At 38.8% G+C, this 13,417-nt stretch overlaps 2 protein-coding genes across 6 annotated transcripts in view; one reads left to right on the forward strand and one right to left on the reverse strand.

The window, feature by feature from the left end:
- Positions 1–13,417, forward strand: part of macrod1 (mono-ADP ribosylhydrolase 1) — a 181,108-nt gene that overhangs the window by 40,006 nt on the left and 127,685 nt on the right. The window lies entirely within an intron of this gene.
- Positions 1–13,417, reverse strand: part of flrt1b (fibronectin leucine rich transmembrane protein 1b) — a 54,786-nt gene that overhangs the window by 12,303 nt on the left and 29,066 nt on the right. The window lies entirely within an intron of this gene.

The following is a 13,417-nucleotide window of genomic DNA, read 5'->3' on the forward strand; positions in this document are numbered from 1 at the left end:
CACTGATTAGTTTCTTAAATGACCCATAAAAACCATTATCCACCTGGGAGAACAAAGCTTTACTGCTGGGCATCATTGATTTATTTACCGAAAGGCCAGCACCGTGTTTTACTTTTAAACTTTTGTCACCACTGACTAGTGAGCCCCGTCCCCATCTGTGTCTCACTGCATGACAAGGTCATGTTTGCTGCACAGCCGCATCCCCAGTAGTCGCTGTTCTGGTAAATCAGTTATGACCTGGAAGGCACTGGAAGAGGTGGGCAGAGGGTAAACTGAACCAAAGCAGACTATAGATTCATCGGAGAGGTATAAACGTATCTTTTTTCCTCTCAAAAATCAATAATGGTCGTGAGTAAACACTCCTGTCTATGAGTGAGTTTTGTAAATAAATAATAGAACATTTTCTGAAGAAAACTTAGATACCAGGAAAGGTCTGTCCAATTCTTCAGATTAAAAGGATTTGGTTGCCAGTTCAGTTTACTGAAACTGAACTATTTTAGTTTCAGTAAACTGAACTGAAGTTGAAGCCTTTGGTCTGCACCATGTTCATAAAGTCGTTGAACTCTAGTCTGTGCAACACCATTGTCTTTTCGGCAGAGTCTAATCCAAAAATAGTGACTGTGAAAGGACTTGAAGAATGACATGTTGGAGGAAAACTTCGGCTGTTCAGACAGTCCATTCCCCATCATTCCACATTGGGAGGAACAGGAAGTAATCCTCTCAGGCGCTTATTGTCCGAAAAGGCAGCAGGAATTACCTCTCAGTGCGAGAGTCCTCTGTGGATAAAATATTAAATCCATGTGTTTCCAATATGTTGGCTTCTACTGTTACATTCCTTGAGAGAGGACATCTAAAGTGTGTTGCTCATTGGTCCAGAGGACTGTTGCTCATTGGTCCAGAGTCTTGAAAATAAATTCAATCTGACTTTTTATTTGGAGATGCAAGGTCTCAGACTCTTGAGGAGGAATGAAGAGCCAGAGAATTAAAGTTGCTTAAGGTTCAGTGTGAAGTTGCCAAAGTGTGCTGGCGTTGGTCCACTGAGTTCAAAATCAGCGCCATCGTCTATCAGGTGATGACAGTGCAACTTGTGCTTCCCTCTGCTGATGGGCTTTATGGGGATCCTGGTTTCATTTCCCAGAAGAACTTGGAAACTTCCTTCACTGCCAAAGTACCAACCCCTGCTTCAGTGACCATGACTTCACTGTATGTGAACGAACAGAAAACTGGCCTGACCTGAACACCATAGAGGATCTATGGGGTCAAGAAGAAGAGTCACCAGAACCAATGAGGCAGAAAAGCTGAAGGACACTATTAAATGAACCTGGGATTTCTTAGCACCTCAGCAGACCCCTGGGCTGCACTGATGCAGTAATTCATACAAAAGGAGTCCTGACCAACCATAGAGTAGGTATAATGGACACACGTTGATTAGGCTGGCATTTGGCATTTCCTATGCCACTATTTCTCAAACATTTTGATTTACTGAAATAAAGTAACGTCTGGATGGTGTTCTAATTTATTGCTCCTGTAGAAACCATTATATTATTTAAATTCTGGTCCTGGAGTTTGGATGCTATTACTAAGATATATAGATAATTTTTTTCTTTTCCAGTTTCAGTTTGTTTTTTTAAATACCAGCTTTGTTTCAAGCAATGCCAAGATATAATGTTGAGTTCCACTGTTGGCACAATATGGAGAACTAAAATGACTAAATAATTATCCCCCTCAGAATGGTTTTACCTTTTAAAATTAAGTACATCGTGAAAATGCTTCTTGAAGGTCAACACTGCATATGTACAGCATTACGCTCCCAGCGGACAACAAACCTCCCATTAAGCAAACGGCATGTTTTATGTCGGTCCTTTTTTTTTTTTCACACAAAGCTGAGGAGCTTTCATTAACCACCACTCACTAAGTGCCTGTATCTTATGAGCAAAATGAAACCCCTGGTGAACACTGGTTTTAGAAATATAAGGTTTTCATCAGGCACACACAGACTACACAGAGATAGATTCATCAGAAGCCATTAGCTGCTCCGCTGCTCACATTCGTCCGTTCACTTTCATCCCACAGTAAGTAGACTACAAAGCCAACTGGGAGATTTTCATCCAGTTTGCAAAAACGCAAACAGAAACAAATAAAACTGTCCTCATTTTCCTTCCTGAAGGACACACGATGAAGCTGAGAAGGATTTGTTTAACAGACTAAAGCCAGAGCCTGTGTGTGTGTTCATGAAGGGTCTTAATGCCTAAACTGAACGCCTGACTGTAAATTCAAGGTGACGATATGTGTGTGCATTTTTGTTTTACATTCAGCAGCATCACTGGTTAAACAGATGGGAAAGAATGCATTTTACTGGGTGCAGTTTATAGAAAGCGGTTATGTAGTGATATAAATCATCCTATTCATAAAAACAGCAGCAATGTGATATCCGGTTTGTGGATTGTAGACTGATTTCTATGTGCAGAGTGAAGCTGAAATATGTAATGAAAGCAAATTCATTTGGGACAGAAGACTAAACATAGTTTAAAACATTTAATTTGCATAGAAAGAACATAGTGGGGAGTGGAGCTAAGACTAAAGAGAAGCAGCATTCAGCTTCTATGCACCACAAATCTGGAACAAACTTCCAGAAAACTGCAAAACAACTGAAACTCTGAGTTTCTTTAAATAAAGACTAAAATGCTGCCTGTTTATAGTTGCTTTTGAATCATAATAACTGGAACATTGACCAACATGTTTGATGTGTTTTGATGGTTTTGATGATGCCACTCATTAAAATGTAATTTTTGTTACCGATTTCTCAGTTGCTGACTGTATGTTGTATTTTGTGGCTTTTTTGTGTGTTTTTATTATGTAAATTACTTTGAACTGCCTTGAACTGAAGTATGCTACACAAACATACTTGATTGATTGATTAAAGAAATGACCTAATCATGCTTCCAAGAATATAAAAGTTAGTTTAAACATAGGATGATATATAGCTTAAAAAAAAGAATAAAGTGATTAAACATACTGCCAGGGCATTTTAAAAATATTGACAAGAAAATAATATTAAATGGACATTGGCGACTTATAATGAAAAGATAATGGGCATAAAAATGCAGTAATATCAACCGAGATATTACAGAAGTCAGTAAAAGTAATTAAGGTGTTAAAAACATCTCATTAGAGTTTCAGGAGTAACAGGGTCTCTGTAGGAACTTGTGTGTTGTTCATAAAATATGTTCATATTTTTCATACTAAGCCTTAATGGGTAAGTCTGACATTTATTTATTTATTCTTCCAACAATTTATTCTTTTATTTTATTAACCATGAGTAGTTTCTGATAAAATAGCTGCATTTTGTTTTTGGCAACTGCAATAAAATTTTCTCATGTTATTCACTAACAAGCTCAAAGCAAAATATAGATTTAATTAGATTTGGCTTGAAAACTGAGATTTCTATAGCTGGCTAGATTGAAGGAATAAATAACCATCATGATACTTAATGCATACTGTATGAATGTGTTGAAATGAGGTAACCTAAGTTTAAAACTACGAGGAGTCCAAATAAAATATGTTATACAGTTATAACATTACATATACACAGTTATATTAAACTTGCATAAATTGTTAGGCAGTAACTTTCGCAAACCTTAAAATGAAAATAATGGTCTTTCGGGATTTCTTAACAAGTCTCAAGTCTAATGTAGTAAAACATGCAGAACTCCTGGAACAAAGAGATAAAGTGATTAACTCATAATAGTGTTTGGGTAAATAAAATGAACAATCAAAGAAAATTTAAAAATAATATACTTTAAGTAAATCTAAGTAAATTGTTTATCTATATACAAATAATTTTTATGGATGAAAAAGTAAACTCATTTGAGAATTTATTTTGATGCTCTGAATATGAATATTTTATGTTGTATATATTATTTTATTGTAAGATAATACTTAATTTCTCTTTGATTTTTTTAAGTACAAAATACCACACAAAGCACATTCATCATCCATGGTAATCAAACAATATTTCAGAAATATGAAACACAGGGTGGAAAGCTACTACTCGGTGCCTAGAAACTCACTTAACACTGTATTGATCAGACATCATTTTGTAAATAACCAGTTAACATCAGGAGCTTTGGTGAAAATGATGTAGACTGCTATGTGATGCTAATTATCAAAACAGGACCTTAATCAAGGCAACGCTAAAGCTCAAACCTTGGTACCTATAATTATGATTTTTTTATCTGTGCCATTTGGTAAACCAGTTTTAACAGTGATAGCTAGGCCTGTCACAATAACCCATAAATCAATTAATCACATGATATATTAAAATTAACTGACTATTGTGTTTTCCCTATGTTGTGTACAATGAATGAGATGCACCAGATGCTGCAGCCTCGTATGTCTGTCATGTAACCTGTTCTGGATGTTGTATTCAGACAGTCGGAGACAAAACCAGCTGAAACATCAGTCATTAAAATTTATGACAATCAAAGCAAAGTTTATAAAGCAGAAGAAAAAGGATTTTTTTAAAAAAAACATCTGTCTGTACACCATTACTTGGAACCATATTAATGTTTGCTACTAGCCGAATTACCAACCACCAGCATCAAAACAGAACATAAACAAGCCAGTGGTAGCCTAACTTTAAGTCAAATGGTTCACATAAAAGCACAGTCGGCAAGAGAAAGATGCAAGTTTATTGAAGACAGTCTTATTTGTCCGGTTAGATTTATCTGTAGAAACAAAACTCTGTCCTGGAGAAACTCCACTTGGTTCAAAATATCTGTCGCTGTCAAGAAATACTGAGACTGCATGCACTAGGTTAGCAACGATAAATTAGTTAAGTGGGATGCAGTCACAATACAAATGTAGACCATGAAGAAGGCTGCTGACACATATGCTGTGTGCTTTTTACTGCACTTTAAAGCTGTAGTTCTCAAACCTATACATGGCATTAATTTAATGTAATGACTCAGATCAGTATCAGTGAAACGTATTGTAATTGGGACAGCCCTAATGAAAACCATTGTCAGAGAAGAGAAAATCCTCCCTGAATTAACAGCAGTGCTTTTCAAAGAACCAGAGCTTCTTTCTCTCTAAGGTTAGTTTACGGAGGATTGAGCGGAAAGTGTAAAACTACTGTGCTTCTGATTGTTCAACATGTTATTTTTAGGAAACCAAAACACGCTCCTCTGCCTTTTAAAGAGGTAATCTCTCCTGGTAAACCTTGATCCGTAATATGTTGCAGTGCTTCCCAGGGATGATTGTTTATTTGAACAACATCAAGCACCAATCTGTATGTGCAAACAACAAGATTACTTCATTGAGGAAGACTGCAGTTGCTAAGCTAACATGTCTGTAGGCATGATCTTACACCAGATCAAAATAATTCTCACATTAAAAGGAAAAACGTAAGAAAAGCGTTGCAAGAATAGTAAAAAACCAGACTTTCCAAACTCTAAATCTCTATAAGTTTTTTTAAAATGATGCACCAGAATGTTAAACACACTTCTCTCTAAATATTTTTTGATGTTTGTGTTTACATTGAAGTGTATTTGAACTGGAGCTCTATTTGAACAAAGAACTGGAACTCTAAAGCTGAATTAAAGTCTATAATTTAGCATCGTTAGTTGTGTCTAAAATGCAGCGGTCACCTTGAATATTAAGAGCAGTTAGTTTAAAACGACCTCCTGTAATATGATTTGCTCTGAGGTCCAACCTTTCTTACACCCTTCGCTAATCTTTATCTACTGCATGCAAAATATCTGCCTGTATTGGTGCCTGTAAGTGCCTACTGAAGATCAGCAGCATTTCCCCACAGCTCGCTGCCATCACCCATTAGATCCTGACGTGTGTGTAAAGTTAAGGCTGCCCTTCAAACTTTCTGTCAGGGATTTTGAGAAGTCAAACCAGGTATAGAGAGATGGAGAGGGGGGGAGTTCATGAAATAGAAAAGCAGGCAGCCAGGAGTCAAAAACATTTAGGCAGACGGGAGTTTATAAAAATGTTTATCAAGGTGTGTGGAAGGTTAGAGGAAAGGGCAGGAGGTTACTGCCTACCATTGTGAAAGCAAATGTCTCCCACATTTCTAATAAACATGTCACCCAAGATGTATGGCGTGCAAATTTACCCACAAAACTCTTTGGCATGTCTACATTGTAGTCACTTTATTAGGCATACCTTGTAGGAGGTTGAACCATTTTTTCCCTTTAGAACTGCCTTAATTCCTCAAGCCACAGGTTCAACAAGGTTTTGGAAACATTACTTGGGGACTTTGTTTCATATTGACATGATAGTATCGCTCAGTTGCAGCAGATTTGTGCTTTGCACACCCATGATGTGACTCTACATGTCTACCACATCCCAAATGGGCTATGTTGAATTGAGATGTGGTGACAGCAACTATACTTGGGTAGGCTGTGGTGTTTCAACTGCGCTCAAGTGGTACTTAGGGGCTCAGAATGTGCTGAGAAAATAACTCCCTAATAGTACTAGTACAACACCCCACCAGCCTGAATCACTTACTCATACAAGGCAGGTTGGAGCCATAGTTTCAGGTTTACACCGCCAGCTGACTGCTTAGACTCACTGAACCAGGCAACATTTTGTCACTTAGTTATTGTCCAGTTTTGTGAAAGAATTGAAGATCCAGTTTTCTGTTCCTAGTTGTCATCAGTGGCATCGAGTGTGGATTTCTGCTGCTGTAGTCCATCTACTCTGTGCGTAGCTTGGTTGTAATGACTGAGCTACACGATTGAGCTCTTTGCCTTCTCTGTAAGGTTGAGTCCCCCCACACCCCTTATGCAGGTAGCTCTAATCTTAGCAGCTTGTATTCAAGATATTCGGGTCATGATGCATCTCGTGATCAATAGTGAGGTTCGGAGCGTGGACGGACTGGTAAATTGAAAGTTTCACGTTGTAATCCTGCCATCACTCTGACTCCACCAGGTCCAATCAATCACACAATGAATGCATCTTAACTACAAACCAACCGCCTCTCTTTGAATCACTGAGGGTCTAAATCTTTTTAATTTATAAATGTAAGCATTGTTCGATTACTGCATCCCAGTAATCGAACAATGCTGGGATTACATAGTAAATAACTGATCTGTTCAGTATCATCAAAGCTCTTTACTCTGATGCTATAAAAAGGTTGAAATAAATCTGACTTTCATTCGGGAATTGTTCCTTTGAACAGCTTTATGCCAAAAGACTAGAGATTAGAGCAGACTATAGAGGCAATGAAGAGCTAAATAAGTGTTTGATTCACTGGTCTCTACTCCTGGAGTATATTTGTTGTCTTGTATAGTTTCTTCTCAGGTGAATTCAAGTGTGTATAAGGTAATGGAACATTTAGATTAGATTTTATTAAATTAAATAGTAAACTGTTAAGTTGTCTATATTTATTATTTGATGGGCAGACCTGAAAGAAAAATATATGTACTTTCTCTTCTACTTATACGAACACCAGTATATGGAGAAGAAGATGAATGAGGGAAGAAAAGAGCAGGTTCTCATACTCCTGCGACCCCGTACTACTTTGGTCAATAACATCTCTCCCTGCACCCTGCCACATCTTGTCTTACGTTGTTCTTGGTTTTTTAGTGCATAACACAGTTCACAGAAATGTCCTGTTCCTCACGGGGACAGAAATCTCTCTGTTTTTTGTTATCCAGCCAGTGACAACTTTGCAGCCTTCAGGCATGAGCACTGTGTGACTTTCGCTGTGGCCTGTGTGAACATTCACCCACGGTCTTTGCTTTGAATAATAATGATGAAATATTAGCTATCTATTTTTCTCAGCTGAACGAAGGCAGAGTCGCCTGGTGACAACAACATGGCTGAGTGAACTGACAGTAATATAACGGCATGGACTCACGTTGCACCTTAGTGCTGCTGATGACTGCATGAATAGCAAACAAAAGTGGCAAGAAGTCTGTTTAGAGGAGGGTGTGCAGATGTGCAAATATGAGCTCTAAGTGATTTATGTTATTACAGGTTCCAGATGGTGGAACAATATGGATGGATACATATCCGGGATATTCATATCTGCTGTTTATGGCCAATTTTCTACCTCTGATTTATGTACAGCTTTGACCTGCCAATGCCGAGTTTAGCTGACTCGATTCCTTGTAGGCGCTATAACATTGGAAGATGGTCAATACATACATCTACAGTTTATATTTATTTGATAAGCAGAGGCAACATCACACCACTGTGTGAGGGAACGGTTGCTCTTCAACAGGATTTTACAGTTATTTTCAAACAAAATGGGGATCACGAGGTTCATAATTTAAACATTTAACAATTTAACAATTAGTGCAACATTCCCTTAGCTAAAACTGGTAGTTCTCAAACAACACTGCAAACATTTTCCCAAGTCCATCATGTTAAATGGCAAGCAGAGGTTGAAATCTCAAAAGACTAGGACAGAGCAACTTTGCTCTAATATAGTCAGCTTACTGTTTGCTGCACGTCTTGCTCTCTCTCGCTCTCTCACAGAAGATAGTTTTCTTTAAAATGACTTCTTCCATGTCCTTTTCTTCCTCAGCTTAAACGCCCTGCTGATGCTATAAATTACTGTACAGTCTTCTTCTTACAGTAACAACTCCCACACAGCAGCGTTGTTGTCGGCATAACCTGGTAGTGTTCAGCATGCTGCATTCACTGTATCGAAAAATATTCACTTTTTGTGTTGCCATCTGATTTCCATTATTAGATCTCTGGGAGATATCGGTTTCCAAATTTGAGAGTTAAAAAAAACAGCGATTGGTCTTAAGATGATTAAGAGGATTCCTGATGTCTTACATTTTGCCAGATTTGTTGTAAAAGTGCAGTGATTGATGATCAGCAGATGAAATACATAAAAATAGTTTCCTTTTGCTTTTTTCTGTATAAAACTGAAAACTTTTTTTTTCTGTCTGTAAACACATTAGCTAAACTGAATGTTTAGTTCAATTTGGATAGAAATGAGGGATATATTCTTTGATGCATAAATGTGAATATATTGTCATTCTCTATTCTCTGTTGGACTCACAACTAAATTACAGCAAACTTTCGATGTATCATAGTCATTGGAATGTTTTAATAAGCAGAAAGAATCTCAAAGAAAACCTGAAAACGTTATGGACCAGTAAAAACCAGCCAATTGCACCTCATTTCCCAATCTACACAGTTTAAGTTACAAGTCTCTTTCACTGAATACTTTGGGTTGAAAGCTTAAAAATTCGGGCTACACTGTGGATTTCATGCAAAAAATATTTTGCAGTATTCAAAATGCCACAATATTTTTAATCAATTTCTGTTTTTCAAAGAGCTGTCCATCAGCTCTCGTCATGTGACTTTATGTTGACATGTTGTAAGTGCAAACTAGTATAATGAACCCTGGATATGAAGGCCAGTGCTTTAGACTTGAAACACTGTTGAATCTGAGTTTGAGACTCGTGTTTTGAAAGGAAATAACTGTTTTGTTGACATAGTCGATAAATACTGAGACGAATACTCAGGCTGCCGACAACCCTGTGTTACATAAACATTGCATAAGCCTCCAACCCTTCAATTTATATATCAGGCAACGAGCTCATCAGTAAAGCTGCTGATGCTGCTGAAGTTGGCATCTGATTTGCAACGTGATTTTCTGCTAAACTACACAGTACAGAGATTATTACAACCTCTATTCTATTGTTGTTGTTTTTTTTTGGCATCAGGACTTTGGAATTAGACAAGCAAAAAAAAAGACAGATATGGGGATTTTACACTTATTATAGATTCTTTGAAATGCAGCTAAAGATTTTAAAGCCTTCACTCTTACTAGAAAAACAAAAAAATGGGGCTTCTAGATTATTTTTATTCTTGCATTCTTGAAAATAATTATGAAATTCTGTCTCATTTTTGTGAGCTGAGTGTATTATCTTGCATTGTAAGGTCCTTTAAAACCACTTTCACATATTTCTTTGTCCTATCATTAACTTCTATATGAGAAACTAATGAATTCTCAGTGAAAAGGTTAACAGATGAAAATATAAAATCTTTTATTTCTCTAAAAGGCTTCCTTTTTTTCTTGTTGCACATCACATAATTGACACTGATGTGGATGGATGGCAAGAAATTGACAAAATCTACGCTCCATTTCTCTCCATCCCTTCCCTTAATAGGACTGATTGGAATAATTTGTACCAGCAAAGATTGTCTGCGCTCTCCGTCCGCTGCAGGGAGGTAGGACTTAGAAGCAAAAGGAGCAGTACGGAGAGATTCAAAGTCTGAGTACTTTGTAATCATGTGGCTGCCTAACCTCGGTGTTAGTGGGGTTGATGAGCATGCGTCCCTGCTGACACGCACACTCTCTCAACATCCGCTCTTCTGAATATTAATACGGCGGAGAGAACTCCTCTGAGCCCCATTGTCAGCCGGTCTATTGTTCACTGCTGGCCTCTCTTGCAGCACATGTGCACACGTGTGTCGGTGTTAATGCCCGACTCGGTGTCTGTATTGTGTGCTTATGCATATTACGCCCGTGTATTCATTGCATGCGGGCGCCGGCTGCAGCAGAGCAGCAGTTAAAGCGGCGGCGAGGGAGCTGATGGGTGTGTTCTCGGCCCATAAAGACAACCGGCCGGAGAACACTTGAACTAGCCGTCAGGGCCCAACATTGGCAATTATTTCGCCTAGAGGTACTATCTGTAAAATGAACACTCTCATTAAAAAGAGTGCACACATGTGGACACACTGAAATGTGTGGGAGCCAGTTCAAATATATGGCAACACAAACGCTTGTCTTTCCATCAAAGAGTAATGTGCTGTTTATGATGTTTGACTGCGGGTGTGTTCTCACCCATGTGTATATTTACACATTTTGTTGTGTGTGTGTGTATGGGGTGTACATCTGTGTGGATTTATGTGTATGTTACTGTTTAACTACCCCGCACACGTAACCTCCCCATCTCAGCCTCCCTGTTTCTCATTTACCAAGCCAGCGCCAGGGAGAAGGAGTGTGGGGGGAAACGAGAAAATAAGTGATAGAGGAGAGGAGAGCGGGAGGGGAGAGAAGGAGAAAGAGACACGTGAAGTGAAATAGAGGCGTAGATGGAGGGATGAGGAGGTGGGGGAGGCTTATACAGGAAAAATGAAGTGAGGCTGGAGTGAAAGGAGGGAGAAAAGGGGAGGAGGAGAAAAGATGGAGGAGGAGGCAGCAGATTTATGAAGCCATTGGAATGTAATTTGGAGGCAGAAATTACTGTCAGCCTGAGCAAGGTTTAAAGTCAGTGAAGCTTGAATCCGGGGCCTTTGTCTGTGTGTGTTTGTATGGCAAGTATCACACCCAAATGAATGGTAAATGTAATGCAGAATAATACCACACAGGCTTTCTTGTACGTGCGCGCCTGTTTTCACCACCTTTGCCTGAGCGACACGGCCACGCGGCATCACAACATCACGCCGCATTCACATTTAACAGTTCATATTTCATCTCCGCCCGCAGACGCCGATTCACAAGAGCGCACACAAGGCTCTGGATTCTCGTCAGGCTCCGAAGGCCATGACTCCGGCAGAATCAGTCGAGGGCGTCGGTGCGGACAGAAAGAGAGGTGGGGGCGGGGGGCAGAGAGCGTGTCAAGGATAGACAGAGAAAAAAGGTAGAGGTGGAAAATGGAGAGGAAGGAGTGTGAGACTCTAAGAGGGGCTAAACAGAAGTGTGAGAGGGATGTGACTTGGTTTCCAACTCGGCAACACACAGCTTCCATTTAGACTGAGAGGAGAGGAGGGGAGGGTGAGCAGGGATAATCACCAAAGATCTGAAGGAAAGAAAAACTCAATACTGTGTATTTTTCCTGATCTAGCATCACTTTGACACTCCGCTGTAACACACACACACCACACACGCCAGGGGTCGGCTTCCTTTTGCAGTTAATTTCTACTTGGGCTCCTCTTCAATTAGCTGCAGTGAGTAAATAGGGCAGACAGTTGAAGCTACTTTTTAAATGTACTGCACTTTGAAAAGTATTCACCCCTAATGATTCTTTTTTTCTGTTTTGATGCATGTATCAGACAAACAATCTAAGTAAATACAAAATGGACTTTAAAAATTATGTTCAAGCTGGCTCCGTGCTCAAAATAATATAATTGCCCCCTTAAACCTAACAATTAATGGTTAAAAAAAAGCTGACATCAAGGGTTTGATGCCAGCCTTTTACAGTGCTGTGGAGGAATTTTGGCCCACTCTTCTTTGCAGAATTGCTGTAATTCAGCCACATTGGAGGGTTTTCCAACATGAACAGCCTGTTTGAAGTCACACCACAGCATCTCAATCTGATTTAAGTCGGGAATTTGACTAGACAGCTCCTGAACCTTCATTTTTTTTAATTTTGAAACATTCACAGGTGGTTGGTGGTATGTTTCATATTATTGTTCTGCTGCATCACCAGCTCCAGTGTTTGGGTCATGAACTGAGGGCCGACCTTTTCCTCCAGGACTTTTTGATAGAGTTCAATTCATGGTTTATTCAATCACAGCAGGTTGTTCAGCAAGTCTGGCCCAGACCGACACACTTCTGTCTGTGTGATGGTTTTCTGAAACGCTGCTTCACTTCTAGATGTAACAAGACTGCACTAAAACTTTGGTCTCATCAGTCCATAGAAGATTTGGCAAATTTGAGACTTTGTGTTGTTTTTGGTCAGCACAGTTTTTTTTCCTATCAAACAATAAGGAAGCCATTTTGCCCAGTCGCTTTCTTGTTGCTTAACAAACTTTGAACTTAGCTGAGGCAAATGAGGCTTGCAGGGCTTCAGATGTTCTGGATACATTTGTACTCATCATCTTCATTTGTGGGTAAATGAAGATGGTGTGGTTCATTTGAGTCTTTATAACCCTTTCCAGACTTATGGACATCAGTGACTTACTTTTTCATCTATTCTTGAATTTTGTCACGATTGGGGCATGGTGTGCTACTTCATCTGTTCCTCGCTTGTGAATTTAAACCCAAATGTGGTTAATCACACAGTTACTGGGTTGGATTGTTTTCTTTTCCCACTTTCTAAAATAATAATTTGAAAACCACATTATTTACTCTGGTTATCTTTATTTGCTGTTAAACTTTCTTTGATTGCTTTAAGTTAGACAGAAAAGCAAAAAAATAAATACATAAAAGTAAAAGGAGTAAATACTTTTTCAAAGCCCTGTATTTTCATTCTTCTCATCGTCTCAAATACTGAGCTAAAATCTATGATTTTGATGGTTGACGTACTATAGGAGGAAACGTCTTCAGTCATCTGTATGTTTCATATGAAAACTGTCTCATTAAAAGTGCTAACTTCCTGTACTCCTGCAGCCACAGGAAAAATTAGCTGTTAGAGCCGAGAGAGGAATGTTTTTTTATACATCTGTGTGCTGAAGGTTTGTTCCTTAGCTGTCTCACTTTGCTGATCAGAGC

The sequence above is a fragment of the Xiphophorus hellerii genome, chromosome 23 (genome assembly GCF_003331165.1).
Source record: "Xiphophorus hellerii strain 12219 chromosome 23, Xiphophorus_hellerii-4.1, whole genome shotgun sequence".
NCBI lineage: Eukaryota > Metazoa > Chordata > Actinopteri > Cyprinodontiformes > Poeciliidae > Xiphophorus > Xiphophorus hellerii.